This window comes from Podarcis melisellensis (assembly GCF_964234715.1).
Source record: "Podarcis melisellensis genome assembly, chromosome: 7".
NCBI lineage: Eukaryota > Metazoa > Chordata > Lepidosauria > Squamata > Lacertidae > Podarcis > Podarcis melisellensis.
Genome location: NC_138539.1, coordinates 21,354,862 through 21,373,330, shown reverse-complemented (window position 1 = coordinate 21,373,330; position 18,469 = coordinate 21,354,862). Strand labels below are relative to the sequence as shown.

The 18,469-nt window shown below is 38.8% G+C and overlaps 1 protein-coding gene across 10 annotated transcripts in view; it reads left to right on the top strand.

Annotated features, from left to right (window-relative positions):
* Positions 1–18,469, top strand: part of ZFPM2 (zinc finger protein, FOG family member 2) — a 462,794-nt gene that overhangs the window by 179,830 nt on the left and 264,495 nt on the right. The window lies entirely within an intron of this gene.

Here is an 18,469-nt window from a genome sequence, read left to right as displayed (position 1 = left end):
TTTTGTTTTTTGATAAGCCACCTGGCAAGAATGCAGAACAGGATGGAGTAAATTTCTGCCCTGATGTCTTCTTTACTTGGTTGCAATTAAGACAAAGGTATGATGTTGCTGCGTATGCATAAACTCTAGGGTGCTGGGAATTGTAGCTCTGTGAGAGATAAATTACAGTTCCCAGGATTCTTTGGGGTTGTGTGTTTTAAATGTATGCTGTGTACTCAGAGCTCATTTACTTTTAACCTGTTGTGTACTGTTTTCTATATTATTGTGAATATAACATTAATGCTCATTGTGATCTTCCTAAGAGATAGAAGAGCCCAAAGAAGGCAGTCTACATACTTGATCCCTTTTAGATAGTGCAGTTTATTATAAATGTTTGTAAGTGCAATCTGAGTCTGTGCTACTTAACCTCTTTCCTTGAACTGTATAGCTTAGCATACTACTGGTAAGAAAATTGCCCCTGAGCTAGATAGAACCGGAAGTTGAGCAAAAATCTGTGCTACCATTATGTTTTACTGTCACTGTAGAAGCCAGGATGGTGGAGGCTGTGTAAAGTTTAGGGACAGTTTTTGATTGGGGAGTAGGGTCAAGGGTGTTGCCTAGAAAGCCCGCCCTATTTTTAAAGCAACTACAAATACATTTTGGAAAATGTAACTATAACACATTGCTGCACACACACAAATGTACACATATATTTAAATAATATGGATCACATCTATTTTGGGAAGTGGAAAAACTTAACAGTGCAACTTGATAAAAGGTGTATAAATGTTAAAATTGACGTGAGTTCTTTAAACATCTGCTTTTTAAATATGTAAATCTTTTTAATCCTTCAATTAAAAACAATGTTCTCATGTCCTTCCTGTTTGCCTGAATATTAGAAAAATGAGTTTTATATTTCAGCATGAATCTAAACTTAAATATTACTGCCTGTTGTTGAAAATACAATCAATAGTACTTTAAGGCATAATTAAAAATTAATTAATGCCACTTGCATTGCAAACCCCACATTTAACACACATTTCCTAGACATTCAAGGACATTAAGCGTGCTATATTCCAAATATGAAGACGGGAGGTGGGTGGTGGGTAAAAAGGAAGATGGTTTAATGGAACGTTTGTCTTTTAGTATATATACCTGAATGATTAAGTATTGCAAATCCATTTGTTATAGTTAAGTGATATTAAACCTTTATATTTAGTATTGTTGTAAAAGTTAGTCTGCCATGCTGAAAGGTTACATAATCTATTAAAAATAAAATGCATCCCTATTGTTGGTAGGATTTTTTTTTAATGGTTGTGAGAATTCCTTCCTTCTTCTGTCAGGATCAATTACTCTGCTTCTAATAAAAATCTGAAAGAAGGGTCGGGTTAGTGATCTGTGCTCACTGTGGATAATTTGTGATATTACTGCCTAAACTGAGCCAAGTGTTCCATATTTCTGGCAAGGAAGTAAAATCTATCCTTCATCTTAAGTGCCCTACGTTGTGTGTAGATGGTGGGGTACAGTCAACTGTTACTGGTTAAAAACACTAAGAATATCAGTGTTTCAAAGATGTTTGGGATGTGTTGATATATTTTTGTATGTAAATTTATTTCCATGTGTTAGTTATTGAAATTCTGCAGGGTGTGTGGGTGTGGGTGTGGGTGTGCAATACCCAACACAATTAATTTGCAAAGCATACCATTATTCTTTGTAAAATTAAAAAGCAGTGGATCACATTCAGCTAAAGAGAAGGAAATAGAAAATAAGCAAAAGGGAGAAGATGCAAATTAAGGCAGTGAAAATAGTTGTACATTTACGTTCTTATTTACACTGTTAGGGAATTATTGTGAGAAGATCAGAGAAACAATGTATAATAGCCTGTTTGTTTTGATAACTCTAGAGTGCTACTCCAATGTCCATGCACTTCTGGAACAACCAGCAGGCTGCTATAACAGAGGCAGATTTAGGGCAGTAAGAGCAGTTCCCCTGCACACGAGGGCTAGGTGTGGGGGCATCAAATTTTGGCCTCACAAACGACACCATATTACCAAGGTGCACCCCAGACTACAACTATAATGATCTGAGCTAAATAAAGCCTGTATATAGCCTAGGAGCAGAATCTATAACCTATGGTCTTGGAACTACATGCCATTTACTGTGCAGAATCATGTTTACTTACGTAATAAAGAATTATATTTTTGTTTTGCTCTCATCCGAGGGTACAAAGCATATAACTTTATTGAATGCTAAGTGTCCAAAACTTTCCAAAAACAAGGGTTGGAAGTTACTGGAGAAAGGGCTTTTTGTTTTACTTCTGCGATGCTGTTTGATTGATACTGAATAGTTTCTCCTCTCTTACAAATTGAGGTGGGAGAAATCTGACCCTCCCCTGTAGCACCCTCATTTTTGGAGGTGAAATTAATTGAACTGATTCAGGGGGGAGAAATATGACATCACCTGAAGAAGATAGTGATTTGGCTTTGAAACTGATTCTGCAATGTACAACATCTAAAAACCCATGGAAATCATCCCTACTAAAGCTCAATTTGTTGGAATGGGGCGGGGCGGGGCTGGGGAGTAGGTTGTCTACTTAAGTAATGTAGCTTTACAAGTTAACAACAGCTTTATTTCCTCCTTTCCTTGTGTATGTGTGTGTCTGTGAACTTTGCCAGCCGGCAAGATCAAACACTCTTAAGAATATGTGCGTGCGTGCGTGGCTTCCTGCCTGCCTGCTGGCCTGGCAGTCACCATATACCTTCTCCCAGTCAGATGCTTTATTCATAAATCATCATAATACATCTCAAGTACAGCATTAGAAATGTACTCTATGTAAATGTCTTTCTGGAGCCGGGAAATGGTGGCTGGCAGCAGAGCTTTTGCTCTTGCATGTTTGAGAAGTATACCACACACACAAGCTGCAGGAATAGGAGGCTGCTCACCCTGCTTCCCAACTAAGGTAAACGACTTTCCTTGGACTACCTGAATCAGCTGGATTATTTGCAGCACCAGCCCCCAAAATACAAAATGCTACCCTCCTCTCTCCAATTGTGCACCCTGTGAAGACATTTACAACAACCCTTAGTTGGTAGTCACAAATATTCATAAGATTAAAACTGAAGACATTGCAGAGTTCATGTTCAGGTAGAACTGGAGGAACATACAAGAGGAGTACAAGATCATTCATCCGTATGGGCTCAATAGATGATCCTCGTGAGATACAGGATAGCTTTACTTGGATCCTAGCACCTGTAATTACTTGCAAATGAGAATATGTGACTAGCAACTAAGCCCACAGTAATGAATACGGTAGATGACATTATGTCATTTACCATTCTTAAGCTGAGAAGTCCTGTCTTTTAAATAAATGAATCCATTTTTTGTCACTAAATCGATTTTTATCAAACCTGGAATAACCACTTTGCTTCTGTGTGTTTCATCTTTGTGCTAATTGTATGCAGTATCTTTCATTTGTTTTTTGTGATGGTCCTTTGTTAAAAACAACAACCAACCAACCAACCAAGTTTATTTTCTTTGTAGTTGACATATATATCATCATGTTACCACTGTATAATGCTTTCATTGACAGGCACCCTGTTAACAAGAAAGACTTTAAATACATTTAGAATATTTGTATGATTCAGAGATGATATTCAAGGTGAGGACAAAAATGCTAGAAGTGATTGTTAATTACTGAACCATGATAGGCAAGCTACATATTGGATTAAAAAGGTGATAGCTGCTGGTCTTCCTGGAAGAATGTTTCTATTTTGGTGGCTACAGTATCTTGAGTGGCTGGGATCCTCTCTAACAGCCCTGGCACATTCCTGTTTGAATATCAGGATAAGCCAGATGATCTTAGAATTGCTGAACTACAGCATATGCTCTCTCTACTTGGATATACTGCAGTAGCAATGCAGTACTGTACAGTACTTGGACTAGTTATCTTTTCAAAGTTCAGTGTCTGTTAGCATTTTGTTAACATCTAGATTTTTCTTCTTTAAAATGTTAAATAATTTTACAATAATTATAATAAAAATATTTATATACCTATATGTTACATAAATATCAGAGTGATTTACAAAAACAATATTCATATACAAACTTAATTTAACATCAGAGATAATCAACTGTTACTGATATGTTTTCTTAATTGTCTGCATAAGGTTTCTGCAGGCATTTAAAAGTTAAAAAAAGGCACCTGCTGAATCTCTTCTGGCAGAACTTTCTACAGGGCTGGGCTGGTTGGTTTCTTGTTGCTATCATATGAGCCTCACCAACTTGGGGGATAACCAGCAATGCACCTACAGGTGATCACAGTGATCAAGCTGGGAAATAAAGCTTCTGCCAGCCTTCAGGATACCCTGGACCTAAGTTATTGTGGGCTTTGTCAATTAATACAATAACCTTGACCCTGGCTTGGCAATAGATGGGCAGCCAGTGCAGATGTTTAAAACTGGTGTCACATGTTGGACAGTATGTACTCACATCAGTAGACTAGCCACTGCATTCTGCATCACCTGGAGCTTCTGACCAGGGCCAAGTGCAGCCCCATATATAGTATGAAATCTGGCCTTTAGGTTACCAATTTGTGGTCTACAGCTGTCAGAATATACCTAGAACAGCTGTAGCTGGCAAACTAGATCAAGCGGGTCAAAAGCACTCCTTGCCACAGAGGACACTTGACGGAGAGAGATAGATGTATCTAGGAGTTGTTCCAAGCTGTATATCTTCTTCAGGGGGGGGGGGTATGACCCTGTCCAAAACAGGTACTTTCCCAGTTTCCCAGGCATAGGAATCACCCACCCAAATAACCTCAGTCTTCTCAGGATTCAGGCACAGTTTACTGGCCCTCATCCAATCCACTACTGCATTCAGACACCATTCCAGAGCTTTCACACCCTCTTTTGATTCACTTGCTATGGATAAATAGACCTGTGTGTCATCAGTGTACTGATGACACCTTGCCGCAAAACTAATAACCTCGCCAACCATTTCTTATAGATGTAAAGTAGCACTTGAGAGAGGATAGTACTTTGCTCAGTTCCATAGCACAAGCGTTGGGGGAGCAAGAAGCACTCACCCAGTGCTGCTCTCTGAGCATGACTCTGAAGGTAAGAATGGAACATCTGTAATACTGTGCCTCCAGTACCCATCCCACTGAGCCAGTCCAAGAGAATACCATCATTAATAGTATCAAAAGCTACTGAGATCAAGCAGAACCTGCAGGGTCACACATACACTGTATCACAATAAAATTCATATATCAGGGTGATCAACCCCTGATTTGAACCTATATTGTAGTGGGTCTAGTTAATAAGTCTGATCCAGGAATACTTGCATTTGCACCACAATCACCCTCTTCACCATTGATGCCAGTAAAGGGGTGTGGACAACTAGTCACTAGACAACTAGTTGTTACATGCCATCAGGTATTGGGTGGGCTTTTTTAAAGTTTGCACACGGTCTCCATTTTATGGGCAGCAGGCAACCACCCATGCCAATATATGTTTACCACACCTATAAACCCATTCAGTCACACCACTTTGACTAGCTTTAATAAGCCAGGGATGGACAAGGATTCAATGAGTAGGTGGTTGGGTGCATTACTGCCAGAATCTTGAATATACATCAGGACTGTAGTCCACTATGCTCCATTTTCAGGTCAAAACAAAAACATTGATAGTTCAGATGGTGTGATTTAGTAGATTTGTAGGACAATCCTAATTAGAATGTTGAGGAGTGATTGTGCTTAGAATGTAATAGAATGCACAGTTCACAGAGTTGAAATGTTGATTACCTTGTCTGCCTTTTATATACTCATGTCACTTGTGGTCTGTCTAAACCAGATCAAACCATCTGGATATCATTCCATGGCTACCTCTCTTCACAGACTATGATTAAAACTGGCTTATTACTGCCCCATCCCACTGTTCACATCTACCATCCATGCTCCCAATGGGTACATGCCATACTGACATCTGATATTACCCCCTTTGGACTATAAATCAGTTGCGTACAAGAGTGTAATTTCAACATCCTGTGCTTGTGGGATATGGCTGTGCTGCTCGTTAGCTGTAATTTCTCTCTAAAAGGTTGCTTCTTAATATATGTGTTGGATAATGCCAGTGTAGCTGTCCTATTGTGGATGAAAAAGCCTTTAGGGTTCCAGTTGCTGAGTCATTGCCAGATTAGTTCTGTGCAATAGACGAGCATGGTAATATAGTGGTTGTTGCAAATGTTGTCTTTTATCCTAAGCACTTATTTGTTTGGCTATAAGCCATAACAACAATACTAAAATATCAACACAAAATGCCTGTAGATTATCCAGTTGCTTGAGCCACTGAAGGGTAGGCACTGTATGAACCCAAAACACCACATCCAAATGTGCTGGCTGCACAACAAAACCTTAAGGCAAATACAGTAATTTGTATTTTCTAAACCAAGTAATAATGAAATACAAGAGTGTGCAGAGTTCTTATCACAGACACGCCCATCCCTGAATCATGGAATTGTAGAGTTGGACATTGCTCTGACGTCAGCTAGTCCAACCCCCTGCAATGCTGGAATCTCAACACACGGTCCCCCATCCATTTTGAAACCATATTGCTGCTATCCACAGAAAATGCAAAACCATTTTTTCTTTGGAGGGGAGAGGTAAGAAGGATGGAAGAGCCAGCCATATTGATTGATGTAGCATCACCAGGCTTAAAAAATAACACTGTCTCTACTATTTCTAGTGTAGGTTTGTGTTGGCATATTGGTGTAGTAAAGTAGCGGCACTGTGGGATAGCTTTCCAGGCTGGTAGCTTTTCAGGCTGATTGCACAAGAAGCTGTCAGTCAGCCCCAAACCTGAGTAGTATAGCATGGAAGGTGAACTATGCTTCTCACCTGTGTGTGGTATCAGGGACAGTTTTCCAAAACTACTATTTTTCTGTATACTTTAAGTACACCCTTACATACCCAGAAACAATACCCTGTCTGTGAGCAGCACCCTGCACTGCCTTGCTGGATATCCAATAAGGTCCAGCAAATGTGCAATTAAAGAGAATATCAAGGAAAGTGTTATTAACAAGCAACCTAATGCTTTCCAGGGATGAGGTGACTCTTTGCATAAATTCCTTCATCTGTGCTCCAGCTCATGGAAAGCCACCGGTAGCATGGCTGCATATAAACTTGCTCTGATATTTGAAAATCACTAAAGGTCCATATTCCCTTTTGGATAGCCTAGGAAGACACTAGTTTAAGTTCTACTTTTAAGTCTTCTGCTAGGTACTACTTCACCATGAAGAAAGACCAAAAGAAAATCATTTTTCATTTGTGTTTCCTATTTTTTGGCGTAAAGTATGAGGGCTGTATTACGCTTTTCTGGTTTCTGAAAGATATATTTTTCAATGTAAACAACACGTGCATTTCCTAACACCTATATTAGCACCACTTTAGTTTTTTTATTGCATTTCAAAGGGTTTGGATGGACATTAATCCTTAAACCTTTCTCAAGTTCCTGTCTTCTTTCTGGCTGGAATTGAAACAGATTCTTGACATGCTTGGTAATGCTCCAACTAGGATCAGAGTTTTTGTTATTCCTTGGAAGTTTCAATAACTCTCTTCAAAGATCCACTGTCATCCTTGTAGTCTTCCTCCAGCCCACTCTGAATACTCAGTCAGTCAGCAGCTGTGAACCTGAGTGGTGTTTACGTCAGTTTCCTCCTGCCTCTACTTCTGTCTCATGTCTCCCACAGCTAATGTGGTTGGTGGGGCAATGCTCCTCTATGTCACCATCCAGAAAGTGGTATTTTCTTCCTTCTCCTTGCCTTACTGTTTTCAAAAGATGCAAGCAAAAGTAACTAGATGCCTAAGAACACTCAAAGCCGTTTTGAGAGGCTTTCAGATGGTATATGTGTACATCTAATGAAAAGAGCTATATGGAGCATACTGAAGTTAGCCATTGTTTAAAACCTTTTCCACTGCAGCCAGTTATATGATTTCTGTCAGTCCAAATTGGTGACCTTTCCTCAGGCTCCAATTTGTGATGAGAAATCCCCTGAATATTAGCTCTTAATTTGTAATATTTCTGTATCTGGAAACATGTACACATGTTCCCATAGGCACACATTTGTTTTGTTAAACATTTGTGCGCATACAGGAACCAGGAGTCTCTTAGAAGCCAGAGAAAGGTGAGCAGGAGCTCTGTCCTTGTGCCTGATCCAGACTTTTGAAACTTTGGGCTCACAAACAGCAAAGCAAACATATCTATGAAGGCTGTTTTGGGGGGTTTTTTTGACTGGGATTGGGAGTTGGGGATAAGTATCCAGTGAAGTCAAAACTATCTTGAATTGCACCCTAAAAATCCACATTGCATGCCAGCAGAAGCTGGAAGAACATCTGAGTGTATGGTTTGGCAACAGAATAGCTGCTTACTAATTTTTCCACCAAAGTCTGGATTCTGATGATGAGAATAAATCCTTTCTCGAGTGTTCCTTTGCTGGGACATCAAGCGGGAACATTCACAGATACTTTAAAGGAAATATTCGAACGATCTTGTCCTAAATAATTACACAGCAATTAAGTATTATGCTAGTGACATTATTACAATTTCATGTGCTATTTTTACTGATAATAATCTGTAAATATTGATGCTCAGTTTAATTTAACAAAGAAATCATACATTATGTAAGAGAAAATACTAAACTTGCATTTAATGGCTTGTGTGCCACTAATGAGAAAAGAATAAGAGGGGTAGGAACGGAATATTTGTAAAGGAGGAAAAAAAGACAATAAAGATGACTTTCAGGAGTGTATGCAGACCTTCCAGATATTACTATTGCATTTCTTATGTCTTCAGATTCGTATCCCTTGTATCTCTTGTAGTATAACTCTGTTCCCCAACCAACATCCTTCCGTTTTCCATATATCCTTGCAATAGTACCCACATGTTATTATAATGCATGGTGACATTTTGTAATATCGCGGTCTATAGAGTTTTACGCTCATTTTTTTTAATAGCAATGTCACTTCTATAAAAATGTCCATCTTGGAAATCTAATTATTTTCAAAAGAATTTCTATTACTGTATGGGACAATCATGTTATATTGCCTGTGACAAGCAGGGCTGCAAGCCATTTTTTATGTTTCGTCTGTATTCCTAACAATGGCTGACCATTATTATTACTACTATAATATATTATTATAATATTTTACACTTTAATTTTAACTCCCTTCTATCCTATTAAGAGCAGTCTTAAAAAATGTCAGTGTTTTAACAGCTCTCCAGGATGGTGTTAGCGTTCTTACACACTTACAATGGGTAATGTTTCGGTCAATTGCTAATTTGCCTCCTAGATGGTTTTCCATAGGGTTTCCTTTTCCATTTTTATTCTGCACACTGCTTTGAGGTACTAAAATATTGTGCACTTGTCAAGCTCATTTTATCCTCTGAAATGCAGACACACAACCCTTGTGCACATAGGTGGCACACTATAAATTTACTGCAAAAACTTGTCATACAAAATCTGTCTATTTCTCCATCTTTCCCAGTATTATCTGTTCTGACTGACAGTGGCTCTTTAGGGTCTCAGAAGGGAGTATTTTGGGTCACCTACTACCTCATCCTCTTAGGATACTGTATCAAGGATTGAACCTGGGACCACAAAGCATATTGAGCTATGGCTTCCTCATACAAGTAGATATGTGTACACAAAGGAAAAGTATAGATAGAATGGAGTCATTGAAATGATTCTGGGTGGAGCACCTCCACCTGTGGATTAAGTTTCAGGAAACCAGAACGGATTGCAGCAGTGCAACACAAAAAAAATTATTGGTACATGTTCTCTGCTAAGATACACAGAATTCCAGTAGCAGTTCTGTTTGTTGCTTTACACTCTTGGACTATAATTGTAAAATAAGTGTGTACGTATAAACAATTGTTAAAATGATTGCAATACAGGATGGAGAGAAATTCTTTGCCAAGAATACATCTAGAATAAAATAAATAAATCTGAATAAAGGAAGCACATCAGCACTAAGGAATTCGAAAAAATTTCGAGAGTAGAACAACAAAAAGATTGAAAAGCTTCTGTAATTGACTATTGAGGACAGATGAGATAGTCACTGAAGTGTGCAATTTGATAAATTAGCTATTAAAGGGAATACAATAAGTTGTCTGTAAATATATGAGGAATATAAACAGGCAGGATAGGAAAGTTATTTGATGTGATACAAAGCAAAACTGAGCAAAAACATTATGGTGAACTTCCAATACACATTTTTGTGATGCCTACCAGATTAAGTAAACAGATTTGTAAAGATGTTTTTGACTCCTGAGTCCTATAAATAGTAAACAAAATAGTTATGACTGTGTGTGTACAATAAAAAGGGCATTGCTACTTATAGTGGAAACTATTCCCTACTTCATCTGGAACATAGAGTGGCTGAAGTGGTTTCAGTCTCTAGAACTTGCTTCATTGAGTGAGGTGTGTGTGTGTGGATAACACTGGGCAACAATTTTTTACTTTTTGAATGTTGTCTAGATTTCTACAACTGATTTAGGGTATTTTTGCACTGTTGAATCAGGAAATGGCATCCGTTTCTCTCCATCAAGTCAGGTTTACTGTAAACTGAATGGTGGGCATTGGTAAAGGTAAGTACACGTAAATTGCATGTTGCTTCACCATTTTTCAAACTTCAGGGCTTGAACTTCCGTTTCTTGGAACTCCTGGAATGCTCAGTGGCAGGAAGGTCTCTCTTCAGAGTCCAACAGTAGTCAGCCATCATGACTGCGTCCCAGCGACCCTGATACCTGGTCTCCATCTCTTTCATGTCCTGATGGAATCTCTCCCCCTGCTCGTCACTCATTGAACCCAGGTTCTCAGGAAACCGGTCCATATGTAAAAATAGGTAGTGCATCTTGACACTCATGTTGCAGCCCAGTTTCTGAAAGCAGTCAACATGTTGTTGACAAGTTCTGCATAGTTTCTGGCCTTATTGTTGCCAAGAAAGTTCTTCACTACCAGAACAAATGCCTTCTACGCTTCCAGTTCCACTTCGTTCATTGAGTTTCCGAACTCTGGATCTCTGATGAATTGATGGATCTGAGGACCGTCAAAGATGCCAGCTTTCAACTTCTCCATGGTCAATCCTGGAAAAGCCTGGCACAAGTAAGTGAAGCAGTCACCATCCTTGTCCAGAGCCTTGGTGAACTGCTTGATTAAGCCGAGCTTGATGTGCAGCGGTGGGAAGAGTATTTTGTCTCTGTCCACCAGAGGGTCGTTGATGACGTTCCTTTTTTTGCAAGGCACCAATTCCTCCCGCACAGGCCAGTCCTTCATGTAATGCTGGGCACGGTCCCTACTATCCCACATGCACAGAAAACATGGGTACTTGGTGAAGCCAGACTGTTGTCCCAACAAAAAGTTCACCATCTTCAGGTCAACACAAATAAACCACTTATGCTGATCATAACCAATTTTCTCCAGCACATACTTCACCGTTTCATAGTTCTCCTTCAGTGTACTCAAGTGAGCCAGGGGTATAGAGGCAAACTGGTTGCCGTTGTGTAGCAGAACACATTTCAGTGATCTCTTGCTGCTGTCAATGAACAGTCTCCAATCTTTGGGTTCATACTGTGGCACTCCAAGCTTGAGCAGAAGCTGCGCAATATCTGCACAGTACACCAAGTCCTTCTCTTCCGAGAAAAAATGGAGGTTTTATGACTTCAAACTGATCCCTTTTCAACATAATCACCCAGAACTATCGGACTTGAATACTTCTTGTCATTAAAATAATCATTTCCAATCAAAACAATTATTCGACATGGCATTTAAACCTATCAACTTCTTCTAAAATGCTCCACACAAGCGTACATGTGAACAAAAACGTAAAAAAAGACATGTGGCCATAGCTCAAAAACTTGACCTGATTGAGCAAAACCAATGTGATTTTTGGATTCAGTGCATCAGATTCATCCTAAATCAACTGAAAAAACGCAGACAACAAATTTGTTGTTGACCAGTGTAATATATTTGACCCAACCCTTTTCTCCCTCCCTCTTCTGTTAACATTTTTCATGGGTCCCCATATGTCAATATATACTAGCAAAGTGCCTGTCACGACATACTTACGTTAATAGCATTGATTTCCAGCCCCTTAATAATTTTAGTTGCTCTTTTCTGCACCTTTTCCAGCTCAACAGTATCCTTTTTTAGGGTCAAACTGCAATATGTTATCTACAGAGCAGTGCCTTTATGTGGAAGACACTTAAAGGGTACAGCTACCTAGCTAATGTAATATTTAGTTTGACTCTCACCTGCAGCAGGCAGAACTGTACATAGTATTCCAGGTATGATTGCACCACAGATAGGCACAACAACACTAGCAGTTTTATTTTTTATCCCTTTCCTAATGATCCCTGGCATACTTTTTTCATAACTACCATATACTTGATCAACATCTTCATAGTGGATCTGTCCATCATGATTTTGAGATCTCTTTCCTGACTTGTCACTGTGAGTTCAGACTTTATCTAGGGTTTTTGTTTTTGCCCAAATGTCTATAATGCAGTGCATTTGCCATTTTATTGCCTGTTCACCCATTTATACCCCATTTTTAAAGCTCTTTGTAATCTCTTTTTGTTTTGTTTTTTCTACCATGAATAATTTGATGTAAGTAGCCAACCTGGCCACTTCACAGCTTATCCCTAACTTCAGACCATTTATGGACATGTTAAAAAGCATCATTCCCAGTGCAATATTATATTATACAGTGTCAATACTAAGTTATATTTGTCTGACTAGTAGACTTTAAAAGTCAAATTATTTACATTGCAGACAGCTATATGCCTCTTTTGTTGGATCTATGTAATCACTTGTCTTAATTTTTTTTTTCTATAAAAACCGACAGGTTTGTTTTGGTTGCTGATTTGTTTGTGTCTTCGAGGGGTTAATCACAGTGACTGATGCAAATTGAGAGCAAAGAAAAGAGCGCATGGTTAATTGGAGCTTTTATGATAGGAAAATTTCATCTCAGGTTAGATTACCATGTAAACAATAAAATGATCTTAAGTATGCGTGGAGTCAAAAATTCAGTGCAAATGTATGATGAGCAAAATATGCATGGATAAAATACTTGGAAATTACTCCGAATGTTACTAGTTGTTGTTGGTATAGCATATTTTAAGTTGCTGTGCAACATGTTTGTAAACAAACCTTGTTTCTAAGTGTGATGAGTATGTTTAAAGGCTTTGAAAGCAAGGGGAGCAGGAAGGCAGGAGTGGCAGTGCTTTACTAATCTGCCCATCAAGACAGAAGGGTGGTATTTCCCTCCTCTTTTTTTTTTAGCTGCATCAGTTCCAAAGTGGTATTGCAGAGGGGATCAGATTTGACCTCTTTTTGGGAAGGCCAAGCTCTCTCCATGTCCTACCCCAATCAGCTTTCATTTTCTTTGATCTTGAATGTGCTTTGTTGCACATATGCTGGTCAGTAAATTCTCTTGAGCAACATCATTAGGGGCGTCAAAGTTCTTATGTGCATCCTATTTTTATTTCCTGTAACAGGTTGGAATGGGAGATGACTACATAATACTATTTCATAATACTAGTACTTATAATGTATATTGCTTGTTGATAAATGGATCTTTTTTTTTACTTTTTCCCCGACCATGTATCAATTGGAAGCCTCTTGAAAAATTTAGTATTTACGTTTCTAAAATAGCCAAAGGGAATATGTAAAAGTTAACAAACAATATTGCTTAACATGGATTAGCTTCCTTTCACGATTTTTTAAACAGATGATAGATAGATAGATGATAGATAGATGATAGATAGATATAGATAGATAGATGATAGATAGATAGACAGATAGACTTCCCACTTTTTCAAATAAATGCTGACTCTCCCTTTTCTGCTTAGTTCATCTTACCTCTCCTTTTCTTTGGGACTTCCATTTTATTCACAACATTTTTATAATGACTCTTGTAGTGCTTTTCTTTTACATTATAGTATTCTCTTTTCATATCCATTTTCTGCTTCATCCTTCCCTTCTCGTTCATCTTAAGGTTCTTAATCATCCATGTCCTTCCCTGCCCCCACAACTCCCACCAGTTAATTTCTCTCACCAAAACTGAACTCCATCTCTCATCAGGCTCCAGCAATAACAGGGACTGGTGGGGCTTTGACGAGTGTCTTACAGAGGTTGGGGAGGGGGGGATCAAAGGCTGGCCCAGGACATGAGGCCCATGATTTAAGGAGTTTGGTGCCACCCATGGGGCAGGAGTTTGGGGTGGGTGGGTAGGGGAAGGGTCTGAGCGGTCAGAAATGGAGGTGGGGGCGCAGGAAATGTCAGAAGCGGAGGAAACGGTTGTTCAGGCAAGAGGCGGGGCATTCAAACCCCCACATTCCCTTGTCCCTCTGTCTCCTAGAACTAGAGATTTGAAGAGGGAAGTGCAGGAGAAGCCTCAGGTTGTGCATGTGCACTTCATCAAATGAAGGTACATAAGTCTGGAGGATGGAGGCATGGTTCCAATGTTGCTTCAGCTGCTCCGCCAGGCATGAACTTGGAAAAGTTAATGCCAGCTTAAGTAGACGCTAGAAGTGAGTGTTTGTGTGTGTATCTGATGCATCTTAGGAACTGCTGTGTGTACTTTTGTCAATAAATAATTAACTATTGGCTGTTTACCTTTCTGAACAGGGGGTATGTAGGACAGGCAGCATAGTCAATAATTACGAAGGTTGTAGTCCGGCAACATCTGGAGGGCCACATATTCTCTCTGTGTCTGGGTCAGAGATAGGAAGCAAAGTGCCCAGCAGATGTTGCTGGACTACAACTTCCAGCCTGCATGGCCAGTGGACAACAATGATGGAAGTTGTAGTCCAGACATATCTGCAGTGTGCCATGTTTGCTTTCCTTGGTCTGGCTCTGCTCTATTTGAGTCATGTTTCTTGGAAGAAAAACAAACAAGCCAGCACGCAAAATGTTTTCCCTGCAAATATATTACCTGCAAAGTCTGTTTTTGTACACCAATATGAATATTTTTACAAATCATAAATAGAATAAGAGATTTGTAAGTGACCCAATGAAGAACACATCCTGATACCTGTATTTCAGAACAATTCTTACATACTGTTTCTTTTCATTACAATAGCTTTCTGTGAGTGAACCTAGCTTCATCTGGCACAGGCTCTAGGGGGGGAAAACAGCAGCAGATAGAAGTTTATTTGAGATCTTTTAGTATTATTCAAAAGAGACAAGTGGAAGAGATATTATTGAAAGTAAAGTTCTAAACTACTCAAACATCTAAAGGCTTTTGAAAACTTTATACACAACCCCAGTTAATTCTGTCATGTACCAAAGTGCCAAAAGATTGAGCAAGGATGAATGTTAATCCACTTTTATAAAATCAAAGGGCTCATATATTATTTTTTACTGTAAAGAAATAATTTGAATAAAATCTGACCCTTTTTTCAATAGTCTGTGGGTCAAATGGAACCCACCATTAAAATTCTCTAATATCTTTCTTGTATTAGCATTTCAAAACTCAATTTAAATATTCACAGAGCTCTTTTTTTTAATAAACTTAACAAAATTCAGGTAATTTCCTTCAACTTTCTTGATTGAACGAAGGTAGAGATATAAAAAAGATGTACAGCTATGAGCAAAACCTGAAATCAATTATATATAAAAATAACATAACACATGGAATGAAATTAATCAAAAGGAAAAAAAATTCTACTATATGATTCTCTGGTCTGCTACCTGCAGGCAAGGAACATAAATGAAAAAAATCAACATTCTTCTCTCAGATAAGGAAAAAATTAATAAAAATGTTTCTTTCCTACAGATCCCCTGATGCAACTTATGTTAAAAGTGAGTGGCTGCAGGAAGAACTTGTTCATTTTAAATAGCTCCCATTTTCCTTGGCCAGAAAAAAATAGCTTTTGCCTTGCTGTTAAGCTCAATTACATCAGGTTTGTGTGGATTTGCTGTGTCCAGGAACACCTCTGTATCCTCCCCATCCTTGTTAACTGCTGTCAGGCAAACTCAGAAAGGACTTGAGAAAATGATTTTCAGTTTTTTCATAATAAGTAGCAAAGAAATAGTTTTAACCTTGAACCTGTTTAAAAGTTGGAGTTCCACCCTGCTTGTGATTGGGAGTATCACAGGGTTTCCCTGACCAAACCTCTGTTAGCTCTTTAAATTCAAATGGTGGACAGTAAGAACCCTGGTTAGGTCCCAGATACTACCAAATGCCCTCACTGCAGTTATGTTAGGATCATGGGAAAGGAAGGGAGCAATGATTAGGGTTCATGGTCAATTGGCAAAAACGAGCCCATGCTGAGCCTCAACACTGGAAAGGTCTGTTCTGAATAACATGGGCTTGAAATGTGTGTCAGCATTACAAAATAATAATAATAATAATAATAATAATAATAATAATAATAATAATAATAGGAATCCCTTCTTTTTATTACTTACTTTGTGACTACTTTGCTTCCAGCATTCACTTCAGAATGGGTGTATATATAAGCTTAGATAGAGCATAAGATATTGTTCTAGTCACTTGGCATTTGGGTAGACCTGAAAGTTGATAGGACTTGGAATTTGATTTATCAGTTTGCCTCTGGAGACTGAGATGAAGTACACTTTTTTGACCTCATCCTGTCTGCTTCAAAGAGCTCTTCCAGAGGTGTACATTTCTAGGAGAGCTTGTGATTCTAATAATGGGATCTCAGAATAACTGACAGGAATCCCCAAAGTAGAGGGCAAATGTCACTCTAAGTGCACTATATAAGGTTACAACTTGTCACTATATAGTAAATTTAGTTTCATTAAAATATACCATATTCCTTTCTAGAATATAAAATAATAATGTGCAAGCTCAGTTTCAGTGTTTCTTTGTTTCCATGCCTGGGCATTGACATAATACTGTGATGGGGTAGACCAGTTATGGGTAAATGTGTATTATCCATACTGCCATGTGGGTAAGCAGGCTGGTGGTTTATTTTTATTAAAATGTACAGATATATACTTGTTAGGTAGTAGCAAATAACAATGAAAAAGGAGCCTTCAAATAGGACAGATTCCGTTGGCTCAGATACAAGAGGGGTATTCCATTATATCATTCCCCACCTCCTTTTGAGGAATGTGTTGTATTTCTTCTTTCAAGTCTTGCCTGTCTGCTTTCCTGAAATGTTTTTGTGTGTATAAGTTGAAGGCTCTGATTATCATTGTTTTTAGAGACTAAAGTCATGATTGACAGAATTATTTACCTTTAGCTCTGTCTTCAAAAGTATTCTGAGATTCTCATTTCAAATACCCTATCTACTTATCAAATATAAAATAAGACCATTGATACTAGAAATACGTAGCTGGTTATTAAATACAGGGGTAGTATAATACTATAAAACAGGTTAATTCACAAGTATATTTTTGACATGAAAGCAGATGGTATATACCCTGCCCCCATCCCGCCATTGATATTGTTCATACCCAAGTATACGTATTGGCCTTTGGGTCCAAAATACCCAAAGTGTTGGATTCTGGCCTTAAGGTATGATGTGAGTTCAAGACATCAGTACTACTGCACAAATCACTAATAACTCAGGATCCGAGTAGTTAAAAAAGAACCTTCATCAGTACCTTCTGAAACAAATTCTGCAGTCTGGGGGAGACATGGTAGCATGAAAAATGGGCCCCCAGGATATTTTCAGTGGTGACACCACAGCTATGGAATTCCCTGATTGGAGGGCAATCCTATTTCACTGAAAGGCAGTGAGGGTCCTGCTATTTATTGTTTGTTTGTTTGTTTGTTTGTTTGTTTAATTTATATAACACCCTTCATCTAAGGAGCACAGGCAAAACACAAAAATACTTAAAACAATAGCAAAAAAACCAATACCCTCCCACAGTTTAAAAGGCCACAGATTGTTTATTTAGCCATAGGCCTGAGATAAGAGAAATGTTCTCTCCTGGCCCCTAAATATATATAATGAAGGTGCCAGGCTAGCATACCAAAAACGAGGGGCCACCACAGAAAAGGAGGACTGCCATTCATACAATCATACCTCATGTTGTGTCCGCTTCAGGTTGCGTTTTTTCGGGTTGTGGACTGCCGAAACCTGGAAGTACCGGAACAGGTTACTTCCAGGTTTGGGCAGTTGCGCATGCGCAGAAGCACTAAATTGTGCTTTGCGCATGCACAGAAGACCAAATCGCAACCTGCACGTGCACAGACGTGCAGGCGCGGGTTGGAAACTTGCATCCCGCACGGATCACATTTGCAACCTGAGCATCCACTGTATTTTACTTCAGTTGTTTGTATTTGATATAGCTTAGATAAAATAAGGTTGGTTTAAGTTGCATGCCTATAAAGGTACTTAGGAGTGAGACCCATTGAAGTCAATTGGACTTGCTGCTGAGTAGGCGTGCACTGTAAGGAACACTTTAAAGACCAAGCTAAATAAGAAGAGCCACCTATGGAAGACCATCTACTTCTGTG